Raw genomic sequence first — 26,921 nt, forward strand, 5'->3', positions numbered from 1 at the left:
CCTAGGAGTGGTGTGAGGAAGGTACCATTTTAAAATGTTAGTCATGGGAAACTGTGTAGGTAAAATGGCAGCATGGTCTTAGCAAACATGTATTATCAAAAAATTAAAAATAAATTTGTGAGAGAATCATGGGGATTCTAGGCAGATAGTGCAAGACTCTGTAGCCTTGGCTTTGATAGTTTTCCAATAAAGTAAATAGTGAAGGATTTTTGCCCTCTCTTGGCATGACAGAGCTAGTTAACTGGAAATGAAAACCCCTATGGTAGATGAGATCCTTTAGGTTTCTAGAGAGAAGCTGAACAAGCGGCATGAAGTTTCTTTAACCTTGAGGTGGTAGCTGAGGAAATGAGGGAGAATACAGCTTTCTCCTTGGATCCTCACAGGGGCGACAAAGTGAAAGACCCATCCTGGGCCAGTGCTTGTCTCAGCAGTTGCTTCTGAACATGTGTAACAAACGTGAATTCATAGAGGAAATTAATGGTGTTATAGCTGTATAAATTACAAAAATTCACACTTAAGGTGAACTAGAAGCATTTGACAGGAACATTTGTTAAAAATTTGGAAAAAAAACTTAAAAAGCACCGTCTGGGTTCTTTCTAATATATTAAGAGTGGATAATTCACATGTTGCTGATATTTCTCTGGTACATTAAAAATGATGAAAGCCTCTCCCAGTTCTTTTTCTTTTTTTTTTTTTTTTTGTGGTACGCGCGCGGGCCTCTCACTGTTGTGGCCTCTCCTGTTGCGTAGCGCAGGCCCAGCGGCCATGGCTCACGGACCCAGCCGCTCTGCGGCATGTGGGATCCTCCCGGACCGGGGCACGAACCCGTGTCCCCTGCATCGGCAGGCGGATTCTCAACCACTGCGCCACCAGGGAAGCCCCCAGTTCATTTTATACACCCTTCATAGTATGAAAAAAGATACTGGAAAAATAAAACTGTAGAAGACAAATTTCAGTTAACAATATAGTCACAAAAATTCTAACTAAAACTTTAACCAACATAATCCAACAATGTAATGAAGGAACTATACAATTGACTCTTGAACAACAGAGGTTTGAACTGGGGGGTCCACTTATCAGCCAGTATTTTTTATTTTTTTATTTTTATTTTTTTTGCGGTACGCGGGTCTCTCACTCTTGTGGCCTCTCCCATTGCGGAGCAGAGGCTCTGGATGCGCAGGCTCAGCGGCCGTGGCTCACGGGCCCAGCCGCTCTGCGGCATGTGGGATCTTCCTGGATCGGGGCACGAACCTGCGTCCCCTGCATCGGCAGGCAGACTCTCAACCACTGCGCCACCAGGGAAGCCCATCAGCCAGTATTTTTTGATAGTAAATACTAGAGTACCACAGAGTCTGCGGTTGGTTGAAATTACAGATGTGGAGGAACCTTGGATATGGAAGGCTGACTATAAATTATATGTGCATTAACCTCCATGTTTTTCAAGGGTTAGCTGTATAGTGTAGACTGCTTATAATTTATTTATGGATGCTAAAGATGATTTGGTATTAAGATATCTACCTATAAAATAAATTATATCACCAAATTAAAAATAGGAAAATCATGTGAATATATCAATAAATGTAGAAAAAAGCATAGTACAAATTTTAGTATCCAGCTCTAATGAAACTGAGAAAAAATCATGTATATCAGAAAACAATATAAATATGATAATGACTATTTACTAAGTATTATTTAAAATGTTTCAAGCCGTTTCTATTAAAATCAAGAAAAAAGAGGGCTTCCCTGGTGGCGCAGTGGTTGGGAGTCCGCCTGCCGATGCAGGGGACACAGGTTCATGCCCCGGTCTGGGAGGATCCCACATACCATGGAGCGGCTGGGTCCGTGAGCCATGGCCACTCAGCCTGCGCGTCCAGAGCCTGTGCTCCTCAATGGGAGAGGCCGCAACAGTGAGAGGCCCGCGTACAGCAAAAAAAAAAAAAAAAAAAAAAAAAAGAGTGATTGATATCTTCTATTAACATTAACAAAATTTTTAAATGTTTTTGCAAGTGCAAGATATTGTTAATATAATTGGTAGATAAAGAAGATGTAATATTACTTTCAGATTGCTTATGCTATGATCTAGGAAAATCTAAGAGATTTTTGAATATTTTTCTACCAGAATTAATAGGGACTTTAGTAAGATTATTGGATATAAGATAAATATACAGACAAATTAATAGATTATCTTTTGAGTAGCAAGCAGTAGCCAGCTAAGAATGGAAATCAGAAATGTATACAGTTAGGACAAAAGTACTATTTTGGGTTGAATTCTCTAAGAAATGTACAGACACTGTTTGTAACAATAGTATAAAATCTCATTAATACAATACAAAATACAAACTGCCAGAGAATCATTCCATGCTGGGTAGTGTAACTTGCTCTGCTACACAGCAACAGAGACATAGAATCCTTCTTTTATTTTGAAATAATTTGAGACTTATAGGAGAGTAATGAGTAGTACAAGAACTACCCTCAGCACTCTTCTAGATTCTGTAGTTGTTAAAAGTTTAACACATTTGCTTCTCTCCTGTTTTTTTTTGTTTTTCTGAACTTGAGAGTAAGTTGAAGCCATGATACCCTTTTACCCCTAATTACTTAAGTGAGAATTTCCTATGCCCATTCTCTGTTTTAATCTTGTACAGTTATCAAATCAGAAAATTTTCACTGGTGCAACGCTATTAGTTAAATATAGACCTTATTCATATTTTTCCAAATGTCTTCATAATGTTCTTTATAGTCAAAAAGAGAAAATATTACTGCCCCAAAAGATGTCAGTTTTTCTCAAATTAATATGTAAATTCAATACAGTAACATTAGCATATCATTCCATTAGAATAACAGTGGAGTATTTGAAATTTAAATATACCTTTAAAAATATCTAAATATCAAAATCTTCCACAAAATATATTTGGATCTGCAAATATCCAGTTAATGTGGGAGAAGAAATGCATTAGTGTAGCCCTAAGATTTATGAAATAAAAATATTGAGGATATACTCGATTTCCCAGATAAACAATACTAATTAAAACAATACCATAAAGACAATATATATAAAAAATCTTCCAGATAGAGTAAGGATATAGGATGAAAGATGACACAGTAAGTAGTTTAGAAACAGATTTGGAAAACTGTAAAAGTGGCACTGAGGCATATGGGAGAATTTTGAAACCAAGACAGGCCACTTAGAAAGTATAAAAAGTAAGCGTCTGTTACTACATATAATATTAAGCTGAGGAAACATACCATCAACAACATGGAAAGACATAATGGAACATGGAAAGACTGATAAATTAATATGTTTACTATATTAATAATTCTCATGAAATAAGTGAAAAATTGACCCAACAGGCAAATATTCAGAGGACAGGAATAAGGATTTCACAGAAGAATATAAGTTACCAGTAGCATTTAGAATGGTACTCAAATGGTTGAATATTTACACAAATATTGAGGGAAATGTAAATTAGAGAAATTATGATATAACTTCTCTGTTCTCAGGTTGAGAGAAAGAGTGATAGCTAGTACTGTTGAAGGAGATAGGGGAGATGAGATGGGGAATGGTATTATCTTATATTTTTAGTGGAAATGTACATTTTTGTGTTATGGGAAGGCAATATGTTCATATGTATTTTAATAATAATTATATAGGCATGTGCACACACACCCATTTACTCAATAACCCTATTCTGTGAATATATCTTTAAGAAAAAGTAATAGTATATAAGCATAGACATGTAAACCTGCTTATTGCAGTGTTGTATGTAAATTTAAGAAAATAACAACAATGGAAAAACAAGAAAATGTTTCTTTAACAAAAGAACCATCATTTTCTCAATGAACAGGATGTTAATAAATTATCAAAAAATGAAGAGCTTGGGCTTCCCTGGTGGCGCAGTGGTTGAGAGTCCGCCTGCCGATGCAGGTTCGTGCCCCGGTCCGGGAAGATCCCACATGCCGCGGAGCGGCTGGGCCCGTGAGCCATGGCTGCTGAGCCTGCGCGTCCAGAGCCTGTGCTCCACAAGGGGAGAGGCCACAGCAGTGAGAGGCCCGTGTACCGCAAAAAAAAAAAAAAAAAATGAAGAGCTTGATTTTTTTAAATAAGAGCTTTATTCATATCTTTGTTTTTTAAATTGCATACTTTAATCCACAACCTGCTATGAAAGTTGAAGATATTAGTCCTCTCATAATTCTTTTTCATTTTTGTCTCTTCAACTCCTAATTTTTAAAGTTATATTTTATTTTTCATATTGTCTAAATATGTAACACTCATTTATTTTAACCACAATTCTGATAGTACTTGAGTGTTTGTAATATATTTAAGTGAATTCATTACCCCACCCCCCTCTTTTATTAGTCATAATAATTTCTTAATTTCCCCCAGGTTCTTTCTTTGGACTCAATTCTTTTTTTTTTTTTTTCCCAGAAAGAAAAGTAGGAGAAACATATATTTTACCATTTATTATGCTCTGTTTAAATTTGACTGAAAAAAATATACATATGGAAATGTGCACATATCAGTAGTGTGCAGTTCAGTGAATTTTCACAAACTGACCACACCTGGGTAATCAGTCCTCAGATTAAGAAATAAAATATTACCAGCAATTTAGAGCCCCCTTCTAGTCTATAACCTTTTAAGGACCACTACTATCCTGTCTTCCAACAGCATAAATGAATTTGTATTTTATATAAACGTAATAATACAATATATATTCTTTTGTGCCATCATTTTTTCACTCAGCATTGAGTTTTATGTTATTATGTTACGCTATTAGATTGTTCCCTCTTATTCCTATAGTATTCCACTGTGTGAATATTGACTCAATTCTTAATTGGCTAGGTTTCATCTCCTCCCCTCCCCCCAACAAAGGGTTCATGTGTGCTGTAAATTTAGAATTCTTTCATGTTTAAGAATATTTGCCAGCTGTCATTATATCTGAATGACATCCTGATGGATTGAATATTCTTGGCTAACCCTTGCATTCCTTTAGAACTTTATAGACATTGCTTCATTGTATTTTGGCTTTGAACGTTGCTTTCAGAGAAGTTTGAGGCCAGCCTGATATTTTCCCTTAGTTGATAATTTGTTTGTTTTTGTCTGAGATTTATTTGTCCATGGAGTTGATTTCTTAACAGGAATATGACTTAATATTGAGCATTATTTATCAAAAGTTCCTGGAACATAGTTTTTTTGTTATAATCTGCAAATTCAGATTTTTCCTTCAGCTCTTAGTAATTTCTATAAATTAAAATGTGAACTATCTTTTGCATTTTATTTTCTTTTTCTTAGTGACACATAAATCTATGTTAGATATGTCTGTCTTTCATATCTATTAGTTATTTCTTAATTGCTTTACTTTCTTTGATCTCCAGTCATGAGTAAAGTTTTTAATGCTTTATTTTCTCTGTCTGTGGTTTGCCTATAATGATTGTTTTGTTCTTCATTTTGTTTATTTAGATCTTCAGCCTCTCTACCTTTTTCTCTTATCTTGACTTTTTTTTTTTGGTTTTTTTTGAGTTATATTTTTATGTTGTTTTTTAGAAGAAAATAATCATGAGGAATTTCCTTTCATTTTTTTGTTATATATTCTTTGTCTTTTGTATAGAATCTTCCAGTTTTATTTAAATATTTTATTTGTTTTTTATTTATTCATTGATTGGCAATTTATGTTTGCATAACTACTGTTTGGCTTAGACAGACAGAATATCTTGGTGACTCCTTCCCTTCTCATTGTCTCTAAAGCTAAAGCTAATTTTTTCGGTCACTGAGCTACACTTTGATGTTTGAAATTTGATTTTTGCCCAGGTTTGTTTGCCTATTATGAAAACAGGGAGAGAGATCTTCGACGTAGGTGAGGAGGCCTTCATAGCACACCTAAGTCTTGCTTTCTTTTACAAGATTTCGTTAAGTATTTTCTACCAAGTTCGTTCCATCTTATTAGAAACTATGGACAATTCTCATCAGGGAAAAATGTGCTTAGGCTGTGAATCATTATCCGTCATTTCAGAGAGTACTCTGGAGGCTACTGCCCTGGGAAGTCAGCCCTATTTTTCACTTCCTTGTTTCAATAATTTTTGCACTGTAGATTTTTCTAGCATCTTCAATAAGAGGAAACAAGAGAGGACAGTAGTTACTCGGTTTGTGTCTCTCCATATATGAAGGCATTAAGAAAAATTATCAGAATGTTGTTAGTTTACCAACATTGCTTCGGGGACATGGTTAGGAACTGAGCTTACTGCAACCTTAGTTCTAATACCAGTATGTTTAATTTCCCCAAGGTAACCAGTTTTTTAATGTTTGGTAGTTTATGTTATGTTTCTTTTATTTTGGTTATTTTTGTTAGGGTTTTATTGGTTGTTGTTCAATATTTTTGTTTTTGCTAATTTGTTTAGGATTTGAAGGAAGAAAAAACTTTTAAAATTGCCATTTCAGCCTAATATCCTAACCTGGAACGTATTCCTTAGTGTCCTTTCTAATTGGTTATGGAGAAGTTCCTTTGTAACTCTGGGCTGAGATTGCAGTTCATTCTTTTAAGTTTTAGTGATCATGGTGCTGGTGATATATGTGTTCTTATGTGAATGAATTGAGAGAATGAGGAAGGAGAAAACATGTGGAATTGAAAAGAGGAAAAATACTTCTAAAACAGTGTGCAATACAAGAAATTAAATTGATCTGGCCCAAATGGTACATACATTTGCAATTTAAATAAGGGATAATAGTGACAGTTGTAGCTTATATTTCATGAGTCCTTATGTTGGCTCAGAAACTGTCATGGGTGCTTTATAAGTTTTAACTAATTTAATTCTTACAATAAACCTCTGAACTAGTACTGTTATTATCTCTCATTTTATAAATGAGAAAACGGCATAAAGAGGAAATAACCCAGAATTAACAACTGGAATCCAGATCTAGGCAGTTTATCTCTTAATCACTAATCTGTGTATTTGTTTCACATTTTATTAGATTTCCATAGAATGTGTGAATAGGATTTAATCCTGGCATATACAACAGCTGTATTCTAAGCTAATTTAATTTTACACTTTCTACTACAGTTTTTCATTTTAATCTTTATAATCTTGCTATGAGATTTATAATATTTATAGTAATATTCTAAAGCATGATTATAAAATATCTAAATAGAAACAAATACTTACGAACTGATTTTATTGTTACTTGAATTTTTAGTGGAGAAAATGTATTTGTTTCACATGAGAGTCAATTTTATGAGAGCAAACATATTTTTAATATTTTCATAGAAATAGAATTCCCTTTATTTATACCATAGAACCCCAATTGATTGAGGCATGTTCATGTTTAATATATTTCTAACTACATTGGTCTTAAATCTTAAATAATACTCTACAAGATGAAACATATTTTTTCCTAGACAGCTTATATTCTAAAGGTTATCTATATTCAGCCTTGAATTCATGTTGTGCATTCTTAAATAATATATTTGAACTTTTGCTACTGCTAGTTACTTCCTCCTTCAAAAAAGAGATGTCATGTATTTAATATACCATTTGTGGTTGTAAAGTAGCTGACTTGTTTCATTTATTATCAAGGGATTGATGACAGTGTAGATCTGAAATGCACATCTCTTTAGTTCATTACATGATTATCACTGGAGTGGGATATCCTTGACATCTTCTGCTTTTGATTTATGTAGATGGTCCTTGAATGTCATGACATCATTGATTGGGTGCACATCTTAACTTTATTATTTAATCCTACAGCTGTAAACAGAATGTTTATTAAAAAACTATGTTGTGCAAAACACTATAGCCTGTCTTGTAAGTATAGTGTATGTGTGGGTGTACACAATTCATGACAATCTTTTGTTAAAAAGTTGTCTATCAAAGTTTAGTTTATTTAAACTGATGTGTTATATCTGTAAAACATGTGATCAGGATTATCATTTAATAGCTTTCTTTTTAGGAATCTGTGTAAGTTAAAGTCCATTTCAGTAAGAATGTCTTAATGCGCTTTTGTCTGATGTTGCTTTGAATTTTATCTATTATAGAGTAGAACTCAATTCTTATTAGCTTCAATGGAATGGTAAAGTAGGTGGCAGGTCAGCTTAGTTGAAGTAATAAAAACAGTCTTTTTTATGAAATAAAAGGGCATAAAAGCGCTTGATCAATTATTAATATAGCAATCTATAGATTTTTCTTTTAGTTGAAGGACTTCAAATATTTTATCATATTAGCAAACAAAATATTCTTCAATAAAGTAGTGATTTTTTTTTGCCATTTAAGTACTTTTGCATTTTTTAAATACATTTTATTTGTTTATTTTTGGCTGCTTTGGGTCTTCGTTGCTGCACGTGGGCTTTCTCTAGTTGCGGCAGGCGGTGGCTACTCTGTTGCGGTGTGCGGGCTTCTCATTGCAGTGGTTTCTCTTATTGCAGAACACGGGATCTAGGCACGCGGGCTTCCGTAGTTGTGGCTCATGGCTCTAGAATGCAGGCTCAGTAGTTGTGGCACATGGGATTATTTGCTCTGCGGCATGTGGACCAGGGATTGAACCGGACCAGGGATTGAACCCATATCCCCTGCATTGGCAGGCGGATTCTTAACCACTGTGCACCAGGGAAGTCCCACTTTTGCATTTTTTAATATTAGTGAACACTTCTATGACAGCACTTATTTATGTAGGCTGTTAACAAGCAAAAAAAATTCTTTATATCAACTCTTTGATGTAAATATTGTTATTATCATTGTCTTGGTTTACAGGTAAGGAAATGTGAAGTACAGAGAGGTTAAATAATTTGTTCTAGGTCTTATAGCTAATATATGGTGAAGCTAGGATTCAAGCCCAAGTCAAGTAGTCTGATACAAAGTTAGGACCAACTAACTTTTTTTTTTTTTTTTTTACATCTTTATTGGAGTATAATTGCTTTACAATGTTGTGTTAGTTTCTGCTGTACAACAAAGTGAATCAGCTATATGTATACATATATCCCCATATCCCCTCCATCTTGAGCCTCCATCCCACCCTCCCTATCCCACCTCTCTAGGTCATCACAAAACATCGAGTTGATCTCCCTGTGTTACGCAGCAGCTTCCCACTAGCTATTCATTTTACATTTGGAAGTGTATATATGTCAGTGCTACTCCCTCCCTCACTTCGCCCCAGCATTCCCTCCCTGCTCTGTGTCCTCAAGTACCTTCTCTATGTCTGCGTCTTTATTCCTGCCCTGCCGCTAGGTTCATGAGTACCGTTTTTATAGATTCCCTATATATGCGTTAGCATACGGTATTTGTTTTTCTCTTTCTGACTTACTTCACTCTGTATGACAATCTAAGTCCATCCACTTCATTACAAATAACTCAATTTTGTTCCTTTTAATGGCTGACCATTGTGTATATGTGCCACATCTTCTTTATTCATTCATGTGTCGATGGACATTTAGGTTGCTTCCATGTCCTGGCTATTGTAAATAGTGCTGAAATGAACATTGTGGTACATGTACCTTTTTGTTTTTTGTGTGTGTTTTGTTTTGTTTTGTTTTGTTTGTTTTGTTTTTTTTCCGGTACGTGGGCCTCTCACTGTTGTGGTCTCTCCCATTGTGGAGCACAGGCTCCGGACGCGCAGGCTCAGCGGCCATGGCTCACGGCCCCAGCCGCTCTGCGGCATGTGGGAACTTCCCGGACTGGGGCATGACCCTGTGTCCCCTGCATCGGCAAGCGGACTCTCAACCACTGCACCACCAGGGAAGCCCACATGTACCTTTTTGAATTACGTTTTTCTCAGGGTATATGCCCAGTAGTGGGATTGCTGGGTTGTATGGTAGCTCTATTTTTAGGTTTTTAAGGAATCTCCATACTGTTCTCCATAGTGGCTGTATCAATTTACATTCCCACCAACAGTACAAGAGTGTTCCCTTTTCTCCACACCCTCTCCAGCATTTATTGTTTATAGATTTTTTTGATGATGGCCATTCTGACTGGTGTCAGGCGATAACCTCATTGTGGTTTTGATTTGCATCTCTCTAATGATTCATGATGTTGAGCATCTTTTCCTGTGTTTGTTAGCAGTCTGTACGTCTTCTTTGGAGAAGTGTCTGTTTAGGTCTTCCGCCCAATTCTGGATTAGGTTGTTTGTTTTTTTGATATTGAGCTGCTTGTATATTTTGGAGATTAATCCTTTGTCAGTTGCTTCATTTGCAAATATTTTCTCCCATTCTGAGGGTTGTCTTTTTCTCTTGTTTATGGTTTCCTTTGTTGTGCAAAAGCTTTTAAGTTTCATTCGATCCCATTTGTTTGTTTTTATTTCCATTTCTCTAGGAGGTGGGTCACAAAGGATCTTGCTGTGATTTATGTCATAGAGTGCTCTGCCTATGTTTTCGTCTAAGAATTTTATAGTGTCTGGCCTTACATTCAGGTCTTTAATCCATTTTGAGTTTATTTTTCTGTATGGTGTTAGGAAGTTTTCTAATTTCATTCTTTTACATGTAGCTGTCTAGTTTTCCCAGCACCACTTACTGAAGAGGCTGTCTTTTCTCCATTGTATATTCTTGCCTCCTTTGTCAAAGATAAGGTGACCATATGTGTGTGGGTTTATCTCTGGGCTTCTATCCTGTTCCATTGATCTATATTTCTGCTTTTGTGCCAGTACCATACTGTCTTGATTATTGTAGTTTTGTAGTATAGTTTGAAGTCAAGGAGCCTGATTCTTCCAGCTCCATTTATCTTTATCAAAACTGCTTTGGATATTCGGGGTCTTTTGTGTTTCCATACAAACTGTAAAATTTCTTGTCCTAGTTCTGTGAAAAATGCCATTGGTAATTTGATAGGGATTGCATTCAGTCTGTAGATTGCTTTGGGTAGTATAGTCATTTTCACAATGTTGATTCTTCCAATCCAATAACATAGTGTATCTCTCCATCTGTTTGTATCATCTTTGATTTCTTTCATCAGTGTCTTATGGTTTTCTGCGTGCAGGCCTTTTGCCTCCTTAGGTAGGTTTATTCCTAGGTATTTTATGCTTTTGGTTGCAGTGGTGAATGGGAGTGTTTCCTTAATTTCCTTCTCATCTTTTGTTGTTAGTGTATAGGAATGCAAGAGATTTCTGTGCATTACTTTTGTATCCTGCTACTTTACCAAATTCATTGATTAGCTCTAGTAGTTTTTTGGTAGCACATTTAGGATTTTCTATGTGTAGTTTCATGTCATCTGCAAACAGTGACTGTTTTACTTCTTGTTTTCCAATTTGTATTCCTTTTATTTCTTTTTCTTCTCTGATTGCCGTGGCTGAAACTTCCAAAACTGTGTTGAATATTAGTGGTGAGAGTGGGCACCCTTGTCTTGTTCCTGATCTTAGAGGAAATGCTTTCAGTTTTTCACCATTGAGAATGATGTTGGCTGTGGGTTTGTCATATAAGGCCTTTATTATGTTGAGGTAAGTTCCCTCTGTGCCTACTTTCTGGTGAGTTTTTTATCAAAAATGGGTGTTGTATTTTGTCAAAAGCTTTTTCTGCATCTATTGAGATTATCGTATAGTTTTTATTTTTCAATTTGTTAATATGGTGTATTACTTTGAATGATTTGTGTATATTGAAGAATCCTTATATTCTTGGGATAAACCCCAATTGATCATGGTGTATGATCCTTTTAATGTGCTGCTGGATTCTGTTTGCTAGTATTCTGTTGAGGAGCTTTGCATCTATGTTCATCAGTGATATTGGCCTGTAGTTTTCTTTTTTTGTAACATCTCTGTCTGGTTTTGGTATCAGGGTGATGGTGGCCTTGTAGAATGAGTTTGGGAATGTTCCTCCCTCTGCTAGATTTTGAAAGAGTTTGAGAAGGATAGATGTTAGCTCTTCTCTAAACGTTTGATAGAATTTGCCTGTGAAGCCATCTGGTCCTGGGCTTTTGTTTGTTAGAAGATTTTTAATCACAGTTTCAATTTCAGTGCTTGTGATTGGTCTGTTTATATTTTCTATTTCTTCCTGGTTCAGTCTCAGAAGGTTGTGCTTCTCTAAGAATGTGTCCATTTCTTCCAGGTTGCCCATTGTTTTGGCATATAGTTGCTTGTAGTAGTCTCTCATGATCCTTTGTATTTCTGCGGTGTCAGTTGTTACTTCTCCATTTTCATTTCTAATTGTGTTGATTTGAATCTTCTCCCTTTTTTCCTGATGGGTTGGGCTCATGGTGTATCAATTTTGTTTGTCTTCTCAAAGAACCAGGTTTTAGCTTTATTGATCTTTGCTATCATTTCCTTCTTTTTTATTTATTTCTGATCAGATCTTTATGAGTTGTTTCCTTCTGCGAAGTTCGTGATTTTTTTTTCTTCTTCTTTCTCTAATTGCTTTAAACGTAAGGTTAGGTTGTTTATTTGAGATTTTTCTTGTTTCTTGAGGTGGAATTGTATTGCTATAAACTTCCCTCTTAGAACTGCTTTTGCTGCATACCATAGGTTTTGGGTTATCATGTTTTCATTGTCATTTGGTTCTAGGTGTTTTTTGATTTCCTCTTTGATTTCTTCAGTGATCTCTTGGTTGTTTAGTAGAGTATTGTTTAGCCTCCATGTGTTTGTATTTTTATAGTTTTTTTCCTATAATGGATATCTAGTCTCCTAGCCTGTGGTCGGAAAAGATGCTTGAGACGATTTCAACTTTCTTAAATTTACTGAGGCTTGATTTGTGACCCAAATGTGATCTATCCTGCAGAGTGTTCTGTGTGCATTTGAGAAGAAAGCCTTTTATGGCTGTTAGCATTTGCCTTATGTATGGAGGTGCTCCTGTGCCACCTAACCATGTTTTGTTAGGCCATTTGTATACTAAGTGGTTTAACACACATTTTCTCTTTTCAACATCACAACAGATCTGTGAAAGTATGCAAGACAGATTGAGAGAATTTGATTTGGCCTTGGTTACATAGCTAGAAAACTGATAATTTTGAGCCAGAACTCAGGTCTTGTAAAAGTAACCCAATGTAGTCTCTGTCTTCATATCCTCCGTTGACGCCAGGGTATTACATGAAGTATTTTGCTGTTGAGAAAATATATTATTCAACATATGTTTGACAGTTCTGAAGGAGTGTGAAGCAGATTAACAAATGTAATATTAGAGACTTGACCAATTTTAGGGTTATGATGAATTATCCAATTTACCTGTTTAATATTGGCATTTTTTGTGATTGATGGTCATTTGCTTTCCTTTAGTTAAAATAAGTATTTATTTTCCTAATTATAGAATTATAATTAGGAAATACATATTTAATACATATTTAATAAAATTAGAAATACACACATATATGATATGTATTTATTATAGAAAGTTTAGAAAATAAAGAAAAATATAAATAAAAAGCATTCATTGTTTAGCTTTAACAATGTTTATCTCTTGTTTTTATTTTAACTTTAACTTGAAATAATTATAGAATATAAGAAGTTGCAAAAGTAGTACAAAGGTCTCATGTATCCTACTGTCTTTTAAAAATACACATTTACTCGTTCACTGTAAGTACCCACTTACCAAATTACAGTCATAAGGATGCTTTTAAAAAGCAGGGAATACAGATATGTCACGTTTCATTTTTCATATATGAATGCATAGTATACACATTTTTGCACCTTGTTTTTTGTGTGTGTGTCTGTGTATTAGTATATACTGAGCTTCCTCATTTTTTTGGTTGCTTTGCAGTATTCCATTGTATTTTTGTATGTTTCTGTATATATAATTATTATTGTAGTGCCAGACTTCCATTATTAGACATTTAAGGTTTTTACATTCTTGTCATATTATGAAAAGTGCTGCAGTTTATAATTTTGTACTCTGCATTTTTTTGTTATGTACTTCTGCAGGTGGCTACTGAATTTCCTGTTTTATTTTCATCATTATCTTTAAGATTATTATATAGTTTTATTATGGAACCTGTAGAAATTATCCTGTATGTTAATAATTTTTTTTAGATTCTCTAATAGGAATAAATCCTACCAGGTTGAATATTTTAAAAAACATAACCAATTCTAACTTTTTAAAGGAGTTTTATAATTATTTACAAGTAATGTTGATTTCCTTTTTTGTAAATTAGTATTGTCAAAAAATAAAATATATGTATTAGCTTTTTTTTAATCTTTCAGAGAGTCAAATGTTGGACTTATTTATTTATTGATTGGTTGAGTTAATTGTTTTCTAATTCTCTTAAATGTTTTGGCAAATATATTTTTTACCTCCCCTTGCATTCTTTTTTTTCTTGTTTATTTGAAAGCATACTTTTATTCCTTTCTAAGTAATGAGAACAAAAACAATAATATTAATATTATCCGGAGGACAGCAGTGGTGTCATCCTATTGTTTATTATGTGACATACTCATTTTTCTTAGTTTGTATACTTTTAGTATACTTTTTAATCTGGTAGTTATTTAATAGTCAAGGGATTTGTCCTTTATTGTTCAAATTTTGTTTTTTTATTGCATTATAAGCAGATAGTATGATATGTGGAATTACTACCTTTGAAATTTATTGAGGATTTCTAATTGGCCTAATTTGATATTGAGCTTATATTTACAGTCTTTTTTCTGTGATAAACAAACAAAAAACGTAAAGCACACAACACTCTGATCTATCATCATAAGAAAATTTCCAGTAGGAATTTTTAAAGACTCAGATAAATGATTATCAGTCCCATTTGAAAAGATAAATGTATATACTAGGCTGTTTTGCTTGATGTTCAGTAAGATATGATTAGCTGTATGAAAATTATATGTGGAAATTATTTTAGGGATCAAGAGCAGAATACAACATAATAAATTTTTGAAATTTCTGAAGAGGATAATTTTCTGGAGTTTCAAAACACCAGGCAATCTCAAAGGAATATATTTATAAATTCTCATTGTAGACATTGTATGACCAAAATAACAAATATTAAAATTGAAAATTGGAAAAAAATTAGATGAATTATGAGGTATTAGTATTTAAATATATAAAAATATAAATTTGGAAAATATGAAAACTGTAATGGATACGTGGAGGAAGGATGGAGACTGGAAAGAGAGTACTGCTTGTCAGTAATGGAAAAGTGCAAATTCAAATGGCAAAACCATTAAAATTCTTTGTACCTGGTATGCTAGTAATGCTACTCATAAAATTATAACTTGAGCACAATTCATTTGGAAATCTTTTTGAGATGAGTCCTATCTTTGCCTTAATTTTTATTTAGATTTTTTTAATGTAAATAATTTAGAAGAAAAAAACAATCATGTCCTTGAAAATGTCAGTTATTATGATAATTAGAACAGAAGAATATTGGAAAATGTTGTAATGTCATATTAACAATAGTTAACAACAGTTAATTTATTAATAAGACTTAATGAATAAGTAGTGGCAGGTTTACTTTGTGGAGCTTTGAGAATAAAAATACCTGCATTATTACTTTAATTTTTGAAATATAGGACTTGAAATTAGGCCTTGTGGTTATAGCTTATGCATCAATATTGTCAAAGTTTAGAGTGAAACTGGAGAAATAACACAATTGTTCATTGAGTACTTTTTTCTTTTACTAATTTTTTTTTCTTATAAAGCTATGATTTAAAAAATGATTACTAAAATTTAGGGAGAAAAGAAGGAGAGATTACATACCACAGTTCATTCAGAAAGATAAAGGATTGAAATATTTTGGATATTTCCAACCTGAATTACATCTTACCTGCCCCATGCTCAGCTCCCTTTTCATCATAGGAGCAGTAATTCTTCCAGTCTTCCAGAATTTAAAAGTGACAGTCAAAACCAAAAAAACAAATAGATAAATTGGACTTTATCAAAATTAAGATTATTTGGGGTTCAAAAGGTACTATGAAGAAAGAAAAAAGACAATCCACAGAATGGAATAGCAGATTGTAAATCTTATATTTGATAAGGGTATAGTATCTAGAACATACAAAGAACTGTTAGCACTCAACATTAAAGAGGGATCCCCTTCCTCTTGCCTTCAGGCAACCCGGAAGTTGTGCTTGCCATGCTGCTTTCCTTTTCTCAGAGTACTTTGTGCTCTTTCTTTCCATCCTGGGCCCAACAGAATGGCTCCTACCAAAAGGGTGGCAAGAAGATGGGCTCTTCTGCCATCAACAAGGTAGTGACCAAAGAATACACCATTCGCATTCACAAGTGCATCCATACTGAGGGCTGCAAGAGGCATGGCCTTCCGGCACTCAAAGAGATCCAGAAATTTGCCATGAAGAAGATGGGAACTCCTGATGTGTGCATTGACACTGGGCTCAATAAAGCTGTCTGGGCCAATGGAATGAGGAGTATCCCATACCTTATCTGGGTGCTGTAGCCCAGAAGATGGAAAGAGGATGAAGAATCATCAAACAAGTGCTATCCATTGGTTACCTAGGTACCTGTCACCTCTTTCAAAAATCTACAGACAATGTGGATGAGAACTAACTCTTGATTGTCAAGTAGTCATAAAACTGCAAAAAAAAAAAAAAAACCCAATAAGGAGACATATAACACAATTTAAAAATAGGCAGAGAATTTGAATAGATATTTCTCTGAGGATGATATACAAATGGCCAATATGCACATGAAAAGATACTTAACATTGTTATCAATAAGGAAATGGCAAATCGAAAGCATAATAAGATACCATTTCATACCTACTAGAATGGTTTTCATTAAAAAAGTCAGCTAATAACAGGAGTTAGTGGGGATGTAATAAAATTAGAACACTTGTATGCCAATAGTGGGAATGTAAAATGGGGCAGCCATGTTGGCAAAGAGGTTTTCCGTTTCTTAAATGGTTAATTATAGTTACCATATGACTCAGTAATTCTACTATTAGGTACATATCCAAAAGAATTGAGAACATAACATCCACAGAAAACCATATACACAAATGTTCACAGCGCTGTTGTTCGTAATAACCAAAAAGTGGAATTAACCCAAATGTCCATCAACTGATGAATGGATAAACAATATCTGGTATATTCATACAGTGCAATATTATTGATCCATATAAATATGTACATGTATAATGTATATATGCTTGCATATATTGTATATGTATATATTTACATATATGTATAAATTCCCAGAGTTGAAATCACAAGTTGAAGAATAAATACAGCTGTTGCAGAGACAAATAAAATTCTCCGAGTATTCTTTTTAATAAGAATTATCTATAGTGTATTCATTTAGTGTCAGTTGTGCTTTAATTGGTTTGTCTAATTAATGAAAAATGGTATTGCTTGTTTTATGTTTCATATTCCATATAAAGTAACCTTCTGTGTTAAAATTGTTTTTAATTTTACTACTTTTTTGTTGGGCTAACACTATACTGATGCCAGAAGCTTGGCTTCTGTGCATTGGTGCCAAATTGAAACTCGGAGACAGAGTTTTGGGTGAAGTTGAAAAGAATAGCTTTATTGCTTAGCCAGGCAAAGGGGGACACAGTGGGCTCATGCCCTCAAAAACAGTGTGTCCCAACCCAGGAGGATTTGGTGAGGAGTTTTTTGCGGTACGCGGGTCTCTCACTGTTGTGGCCTCTCCCGTTGTGGAGCACAGGCTCCGGACGCGCAGGCTCAGCGGCCATGGCTCACGGGCCCAGCCGCTCTGCGGCATGTGGGATCTTCCCGGACCGGGGCACGAACCCGCGTCCCCTGCATTGGCAGGTGGACTCTCAACCACTGCGCCATCAGGGAAGCCCTGTGCTTCGCAGATATAGTGTGGTATTTTTGTTGGTTTGTTTTAAGAAATTGAACGTTTGTGGCAACCCTATGTTTTTAGATGATTGATTTTTTTTTTTTTTTTTTTGCGGTACGCGGGCCTCTCACTGTTGTGGCCTCTCCTGCTGCGGAGCACAGGCTCCGCACGTGCAGGTCCAGTGGCTATGGTTCACGGGCCCATCTGCTCCGTGGCATGTGGGATCTTCCCGGACCGGGGCACGAACCCGCGTCCCCTGCATCGGCAGGCGGACTCTAAACCACTGTGCCACCAGGGAAGCCCTGGTGAGGAGTTTTATAGTAGTTGTTCAAGGGCAGAGTCGCTGATAAAATCAGGGTGTGTGCAGGGCCTGGCAGGGCCTGCACTCCTTTAATCCAGGCTCAGGTAGTCTCTTGATGAGCTTCTCTGGTTTCTTTCACCTGGCTTCAGGTTGTCTTCTTTGGAATGGAGAATGCTGACATCTTCCATTTGTTGGGGGTTTTAGTTCTGTAAAGAGCTCAAAGATAGTGTTATGTGTATCCCTTGAGGGGGAACCAGGACCTGCCCCAAGGCTGCACTGTTGTTTCTTGGCTGCTCCTCCCTTGTCTCTGCATCCCCTCACTTCCCTGATTAGCAACTGTTTGAATCTGCACTTTGAACTCAGGGAAGGTCATGGAGACTGGAGTCTGTTCCTTACAGACAAGGAAGCTGGGACAGGTAAAGCCTTCTGTGCCCAGAAGCCCCACAGGTCCTGCTTAGTTTCAATTATATTCTCATGCCATAGAGTTTTGGGGATCATATATATTATCTATACATTCTTTAAATCTAGATTTATGATCATCAGTGGATATTGAAAATTTTTTGGTACTTTTACATGACTTCCTGCATTTATTGTAAATCCTGTTTGGCAGCTAGCTTCTCTGCATGATTTCTCTTCAGTAATTAAATTTAGCACTTCCAGCTGCTTAAAAATTTGTTGGCCTTTCCTGTTCATTTGTGTTTCTTCATGTGTAAAATGTGGGACATCCACATAGTTTTACTTCTTTTAAAGTGCCATTTTATAGTCTGGGTTTGGCAGTTATGTACTGTGAGTGGTTTACTTTCTTATTCTAAATATGAATCTAAAATTTTAATTTTAAACTAAATATCAATGTGATGTATATCAGATATGTGATTGCCCTAAGTGACTTGCTTCTAGTAATTTATACGTATTTATAGTTTTTTTTCTTAGAATGTCAGACTAGGTTATTTGTAATGATGTATAATTTCAGCCACCTGTATTCTTTAAGTACAGGTATAAGCAGTTACACAGAACTATAAGTTGGGCTAATTGCCATAGGATTTAATGAATCTTTTGGTTATAATATAGCAGAATAATTTTAAACATAAGAAATCTTGTGTCTCTTTTTTTAACAGTACTTTACAATTATATTTGTGTGAGGGATATTTTTTGATATAGGTAGTTTGAGAAGGTGTTTACTGATACTACTGAGCCACATATCTGTCTTCAGAGTGTATCATGCTTATAATTCAAGGCCCATTATTCTCCATTACTGGAGAAAGCACTTTTCATAGGTAAAGTAGTTCCTTGTAATAAATTATGAGCATCTACCTATAGCTTACTATTTTTAGATGTCTCAAATGGTCATTATTTAAAATATTAATGAGTTCATATGTGAACAGCCAATAAAGGTCCTGGTATAATCTTAACCTGTGGACTTACTTAGAATTGTAGTATTCAAACTGTTAATATTTCAGGTCCTTTATTGAGAATTTGATTTTACAAATGGATGTATGGTGTATGGTTGATTAGGCAAGTTAAAATAATTACCAGCCTAATTCCCCAAATCTGTTGTGCTGTTTTATTCTTCATTTATATTACATTCTAAAATACAATTTGCTGACATAATACATTGATAAGGCATCAGATAGAGGAGCGGCAACAATACAGGTGTTGTTGTTTTAACTGGTAATTATCTTTGATTGTTCCTTGTTTTCAGCAGAGTATTAGACCATTGAATATAATACACTAGATGAAAGTTTTAATTTGAGAATGAAAAATTGCATCTAAAAGTAAATGGTGATTTAAAAAATTATTTTAAAAATTGTTTATTACTGAAATTCATTTGGAATCGCAAGTGGCCCTGAGTAGCCTAAACAGTCTTCAAAGAAAAAAAAGAACAAAATCAGGAGCACTCAAACTTCCTGATTTTAATATTTACTACAAAGCTGTAATAATCATGGTACTGGCACTATTACAGACACGTATAAGAGAATAATAGAATTTCAAATCCAAAAATAAATTTGTTCATATAAGGCCAGTTGACTTTTGACAAGGGTGACAAGGTAGTTCAATGAGAAAAGAATAAGTCTCTAAAGCAAATTGTGCAGACATAACTGGATATCCACATGCAAAAGAATAAAGTTGATCCTTAACCTCATACCATATATACAAATTGACTCAAAATAGATCAGTGACCTAAACATAAGAGTGAAATCATAAACTCTTAGAAGATAATATAGTGGTAACTCTTCATGACTGTGTATGTAGAAACGGATTCTTAGATATGACACCAAAAGCGAAAGAAGAAAAGAAAAAATGGATAATTGGATGTCATGAAATTTAAAAACTCTGTGTATCAAAGGACATTATCAAGAATGTAAAAAAATTACCTATAGAATGGGAGAAAATACTTGCAAATCTGTATCTCATAAAAGGGTCTATTATCCAGATGTTAAGATTTCTCTCAACTCAACAACAAAAAACTAAACAACCCAAATGAAAAATGAGCAAAGAACTTAAATGGACTTTTCTCCAAGGATATACAAATGGCCCACAAACCCATGAAAAGGTGTTCAGCATTAGTCATTAGGGACAAGCTAAAATAAAACAGATAGGGAATAACAAATGTTGGCAACGATATGGAGATATTAGAACCTTTATACACTGTTGGTGGAATGTAAAATGGTATAGATGCTGTGGAAACAGTTTAGTAGTTCCTCATAAATATAAAAGAATTACCATGTGACCTAGCAATTCCACTCCTAGTGCCATATCCGAAAGAACTGAAAATAGTTACTCAGACAAGTACATGTGCATGCATGTGTAGTTTATCATGTGTGTCATCTTGAGTAGGATGCCCAGATAGCTGTTTAAAATATTACCTCTGGGTGTGTCTGTGAGGGTGTTTCCAGAAGAGATTAGCATTTGAATAATAGAGTGAATAAAGAAGATCAGTGCCAATGGGTATCATCCAATCCATTGAGGGCATGAATAGTGCAGAAAGGTGGAGGAAGAGTGAATTCATTCTCTCTAATTTAGCTGAGACATTTATCTTCTCCTGACCTTGGACATTGGTACTCCTGGTTCTCAGGCTTTCAGACTAAGACAGGGACTTATGCCATTAGCCCCTCAGTTCCTGGGCTGAATTACACCACCAGTTTTCCTGGTTCTCCAGCTTTCAAATGGTGGATTGTGGTACTTCTTGATCCCATGAAACAATGGCTTTAATAAATATCCTCTTATATATATGTCTCTATATCTTACTGGTTCTGTTCCTCTGGAGAACCCTGACTAATACAATGCATTTTCATAGCAGCACTATTCACAATAGCCAAAAGGTGGAAACAGCCAAAATGTCCATCAGTGGATGAGTAGATATATAAATTGTGGTATGTGCATAAAATGGAATATTATGCAGTAATAAAAAAGGAGTAAAGAGTTGATACATTCTACAGTAAACATGATCCTCAAATTTTAATGCTAAATGCAAGAAGCCAAAGACAGAAAAATATATTGTATATATCATTTATATGAAATATTCAGAATAGATAACTCCATAAAGACAGAATGCAGATTGGTGGTTGCCATTGGTTGGGGAGTAGAGAATGGGGAGAAACTGCTAAATGGATAAACGGTTGACTTTGGAGTGATGGAAATGTTTTGGAACTAGATATATGTGGTGGTTGTACAACATTGTTAATGTACTTAATGCCACTGAATTGTGCAGTTTAAAGTGGCTAATTTATGTGAATTTCACCCTAATTATTTTTAAAAATATTTTTTAGTATTTGCACCTATTGAGTATTGCAAAAGGCTTAAAAGAGTTTATTTTGCTGAGTTGCTAGATACTATAATCCTCCTGATTAGGAAATTAGGGGAAAGAACATGTTGGATGGAAAATTGAGAAGAGTAGTTTAGAACATATTGAGGGTTTGGTTTTTGGGATGCTGCAGATGGACATATCTGATAGCAATTCGGAAATACAGATTTAGTGCCTAGATAAGATATGTTTGGATATTTGAGTTATATTTGGATGTTTTTAGCTGATTCATAGTAATTGATGTGTCACTCTTATTGAGCCACCGATATAGTGGATAAGAAGAGTACCAAGGCATCTTAACAACTGAGTGTTATAGCATCCTTTGGCAAGTACTCCGTTGAACTAATTCATTTACCATTACATTCACGCTTTCAAACTTTAGGCATTTAGTAATTTCCAGTCATCCTATTAGGTTTCTTTGGGAGGCTTTAATTCCCATACCCCAAGTAAGTTATTTCATTCATACTTTTTCCCCCTCCTCAAAACCAAGTGCCCCACTCTACCCATATTGTCAGCCAAAGCCCTTAACTCATTTATTGGAAAAGTAGATTTCATCAGAGTGGAATGAACACTGTCTGTCCATCACCAAGCTAATCAATATATATATTTTTGTGTTAATTTCTCTGGCATCAGAGAGCACCACCTTTTTCAGTGGCAAATCTGTTTGGCTGTTTTTTGGGGCCCTTCCTCACTCCCACTTCTCAAGACTTTATTTCACTTCTCTCTTTCCGTAATCAAGCTTCCTTTTCCCCTAGGAAAGAACAGGAGCATGTTATAATATATTCCATCTTTAAATAAACTAAAAACAAACTCAGAACCTTCTCTTGACTTTACTTTCCTTCCTCCTGTTTTTCTTTCAGTCTAGTTGTCAAGCTTTACATTGTTTTTCGACATATATTCTCTCTCTTTCCTCTGAGCTTCCTCATGACTTTTTGGCTTCTTGGCAATCAGGCTTCTACTACCACCACTATTCCCTTGAAACTTCCTGGGATTACCAATGACCTCAGTGTAATCAAAACCAGTATTTACCTCTTTTTGTTTTTATTTTAGTAAACTTCATCTCAGTATGTAATGCTGTTGACTGCTCTCTGCTGTCTGGACTCGTTCTCAATAGTTTTTGTAGCTTCTTTTCTCTGTGTAGCCTTTAAATGGGGAAGTTCCTTGGGACTTTATCCTAAGCCTTCTCTTACGTGTCTGTGTTCCATTGCTAAGTAATGTAACCTGTTTTCATACTTCTTAAATACTATGTTTAGTCTGGTAATTTTGGTATTTATGTCTGTGGTCCAAGTTCCTTTTCTGAGTGCCAGACTTATTTATTTAACCTTATTTTACATATCCACTTGGATTTTTCACAAACATCACGGTACTATGTAGCCTGAGTTTTACGAGCTTGATCTCTAGATTCAAATAGCCAAGGTTTTGATATGGACTCTAATACTCAGTATTTTAACCTTCATAACTTCTCCGTTCTTGAGTCCCTCATTTGTGAAGTGAGGATTATAACAGAGTTGTGAGAGTTAAATGAGATCCATGTAGAACATCAAGAACAATGTCTAGCATATAGTAAACACTCAATTATACACGAGCTGCTATTATCTTATTACATCATACTTAATATGTTTTAAAAGGGCTCTTGATTTTCCTTTCCTACCAACCTACCAAATCAGAAAGCTGAGAGTCATCCTTGAATTCTTGCCCTCCTCTCTGCTGTGCATTCAAACATCCTGAAGTTCAGTCTTTATAATTTGTCTTGAAATTATGTACTTGTATCATTTCTCTCTCTTTAGCTTAGACTACCATCTTTCATCTGCAGGACAGCAACAGCCTCCTATTTTTAATCTTACTCCATTCTCATATGTTTTCTACGTATCAGTCCAAATGATCCTAAAACATGAACGGGGTCATACCGTCTCCTTCTTTACATAACATTTCAGTGGTTTTCTATCACATGTTTTTTAAAAAAATTCCAAAGCACTTATCATAGCTTTTGAGGCCCTGCGTGATCTGACTTCTACTTTTTTCCCATTTCATCTTCTGCTACTCTCCCCATGTTATTTTGCATTAATCACACTAATCTTACAACTCTTACAACATGTTGATCTCTTTCTTCTGTCAGAGTATCTATATATTCACTTGCTTAAGAGATATTTATTGAGCGTTGGCTGTGTACAAGACACTGTTCTGGGCCTGAGAATAAAAGAATTTCCAAAAATGACATAAATACGTGATCTCTTAGAACTTACTTTTTTTTTTTTTTACATCTTTAATGGAGTATAGTTGCTTTACAATGGTGTGTTAGTTTCTGCTTTATAACAAAGTGAATCAGTTATACGTATACATATGTTCCCATATCTCTTCCCTCTTGCGTCTCCCTCCCTCACACCCTCCCTATCCCACCCCTCCAGCCGGTCACAAAGCACTGAGCTGATCTCCCTGTGCTATGCGGCTGCTTCCCACTAGCTATCTACCTTACGTTTGGTAGTGTATATATGTCCATGCCTCTCTCTCGCTTTGTCACAGCTGACCCTTCCCCCTCCCAGTATCCTCAAGTCCATTCTCTAGTAGGTCTGTGTCTTTATTCCTGTCTTACCCCTACGTTCTTCATGACATTTTTTATTCTTAAATTCCATATATATGTGTTAGCATACGGTATTTGTCTTTCTCTTTCTGACTTACTTCACTCTGTATGACAGACTCTAGGTCGATCCACCTCATCACAAATAGCTCAATTTTGTTTCTTTTTATGGCTGAGTAATATTCCATTGTATATATGTGCCACATCTTCTTTATCCATCCATCCGATGACGGACACTTAGGTTGTTTCCATCTCCGGACTACTGTAAATAGAGATGCAATGAACATTTTGATACATGACTCTTTTTGAATTATGGTTTTCTCAGGGTATATGTCCAGTAGTGAGATTGCTGGGTCATATGGTAGTTCTATTTGTAGTTTTTTAAGGAACCTCCGTACTGTTCTCCACAGTGGCTGTATCAATTTACATTCCCACCAGCAGTGCAAGAGGGTTCCCTTTTCTCCACACCCTCTCCAGCATTTATTGTTTCTAGATTTTTTGATGATGGCCATTCTGACTGGTGTGAGATGATATCCCATTGTAGTTTTGATTTACATTTCTCTAATGATTAATGACGTTGAGCATTCTTTCATGTGTTTGTTGGCAATCTGTATATCTTCTTTGGAGAAATGTCTATTTAGGTCTTCTGCCCATTTTTGGATTAGGTTGTTTCGTTTTTGTTTTTGTTTTTTTTTGGTTGTTTGGTTTTTTGTTTTGAGCTGCTTGTAAATTTTGGAGATTAATCCTTTGTCAGTTGCTTCATTTGCAAATATTTTGTCCCATTGTGAGGGTTGTCTTTTGGTCTTGTTTATGGTTTCCTTTGCTATGCAAAAGCTTTGAAGTTTCATTATGACCCATTTGTTTATTTTTGTTTTTATTTCCATTTCTCTAGGAGGTGGGTCAAAAAGGATCTGGCTGTGATTTATGTCATAGAGTGTTCTGCCTATGTTTTCCTCTAAGAGCTTGATAGTTTCTGGCCTTACATTTAGGTCTTTAATCCATTTTGAGCTTATTTTTGTGTATGGTGTTAGGGAGTGATCTAATCTCATACTTTCACATGTACCTGTCCAGTTTTCCCAGCACCGCTTATTGAAGAGACTGTCCTTTCTCCACTGTACATTCCTGACTCCTTTATCAAAGATAAGGTGACCATATGTGCATGGGTTTATCTCTGGGCTTTCTATCCTGTTCCATTGATCTATCTTTCTGTTTTTGTGCCAGTACCATACTGTCTTGATTACTGTAGCTTTGTAGTATACTCTTAAGTGCAGGAGCCTGATTCCTCCAGCTCCGTTTTTTGTTCTCAAGATTGCTTTGGCTATTCGGGGTCTTTTGTGTTTCCATACTTGTGAAATTTTTTGTTCTAGTTCTGTGAAAAATACCAGTGGTAGTTTGATAGGGATTTCATTGAATCTGTAGATTGCTTTGGGTAGTAGAGTCACTTTCACAATGTTGATTCTTCCAATGCAAGAACATGGTATATCTCTCCATCTATTTGTATCATCTTTGATTTCTTTCATCAGTGTCTTATAATTTTCTGCATACAGGTCTTTTGTCTCCTTAGGTAGGTTTATTCCTAGATATTTTATTCTTTTTGTTGCAGTGGTAAATGGGAGTGCTTTCTTGATTTCACTTTCAGATATTTCATCATTAGTGTATAGGAATGCTAGAGATTTCTGTGAATTAATTTTGTATCCTACTTTACCAAATTCATTGATTAGCTCTAGTAGTTTTCTGGTAGCATCTTTAGGATTCTCTATGTATACTATCATGTCATCTGCAAACAGTGACAGCTTTACTTCTTCTTTTCTGATTTGGATACCTTTTATTTCCTTTCCTTCTCTGATTGCTGTGGCTAAAACTTCGAAAACTATGTTGAATAAGAGTGGTGACAGTGGGCAACCTTGTCTTGTTCCTGATCTTAGTGGAAATGCTTTCAGTTTTTCACCATTGAGGACGATGTTGGCTGTGGGTTTGTCGTATATGGCCTTTATTATGTTGAGGAAAGTTCCCTCTATGCCTACTTTCTGCAGGGTTTTTATCGTAAATGGGTGTTGAATTTTGTTGAAAGCTTTCTCTGCATCTATTGAGATGATCATATGGTTTTTCTCCTTCAATTTGTTAATATGGTGTATCACGTTGATTGATTTGCGTATATTGAAGAATCCTTGCATTCTTGGAATAAATCCCACTTGATCATGGTGTATGATCCGTTTAACGTGCTGTTGGATTCTGTTTGCTAGTATGTTGTTGAGGATTTTTGCATCTATGTTTATCAGTGATACTGGCCTGTAGTTTTCTTTCTTTGTGACATCCTTGTCTGGTTTTGGTATCAGGGTGATGGTGGCCTCGTAGAATGAGTTTGGGAGTGTTCCTCCCCCTGCTATATTTTGGAAGAGTTTGAGAAGGATAGGTGTTAGCTCTTCTCTAAATGTTTGATAGAATTCGCTTGTGAAGCCATCCTGGGCTTTTGTTTGTTGGAAGATTTTTAATCACAGTTTCAATTTCAGTGCTTGTAATTGGTCTGTTCATATTTTCTATTTCTTCCTGATTCAGTCTTGGCAGGTTGTGCATTTCTAAGAATTTGTCCATTTC

At 35.3% G+C, this 26,921-nt stretch overlaps 1 protein-coding gene and 1 pseudogene across 4 annotated transcripts in view; both read left to right on the forward strand.

Moving 5' to 3' along the window:
• Positions 1–26,921, forward strand: part of LRBA (LPS responsive beige-like anchor protein) — a 748,688-nt gene that overhangs the window by 280,004 nt on the left and 441,763 nt on the right. The gene's annotated exons all lie outside the window — the stretch shown is intronic.
• The window catches only part of LOC149749216 (large ribosomal subunit protein eL31 pseudogene), a 68,084-nt pseudogene continuing 41,163 nt past the window's right edge, over positions 1–26,921 (forward strand).

Source organism: Delphinapterus leucas, chromosome 5 (genome assembly GCF_059928025.1).
Source record: "Delphinapterus leucas isolate spDelLeu-1000000601 "Yukka" chromosome 5, BTC_Dleu_Yukka2, whole genome shotgun sequence".
NCBI classification, from domain to species: domain Eukaryota; kingdom Metazoa; phylum Chordata; class Mammalia; order Artiodactyla; family Monodontidae; genus Delphinapterus; species Delphinapterus leucas.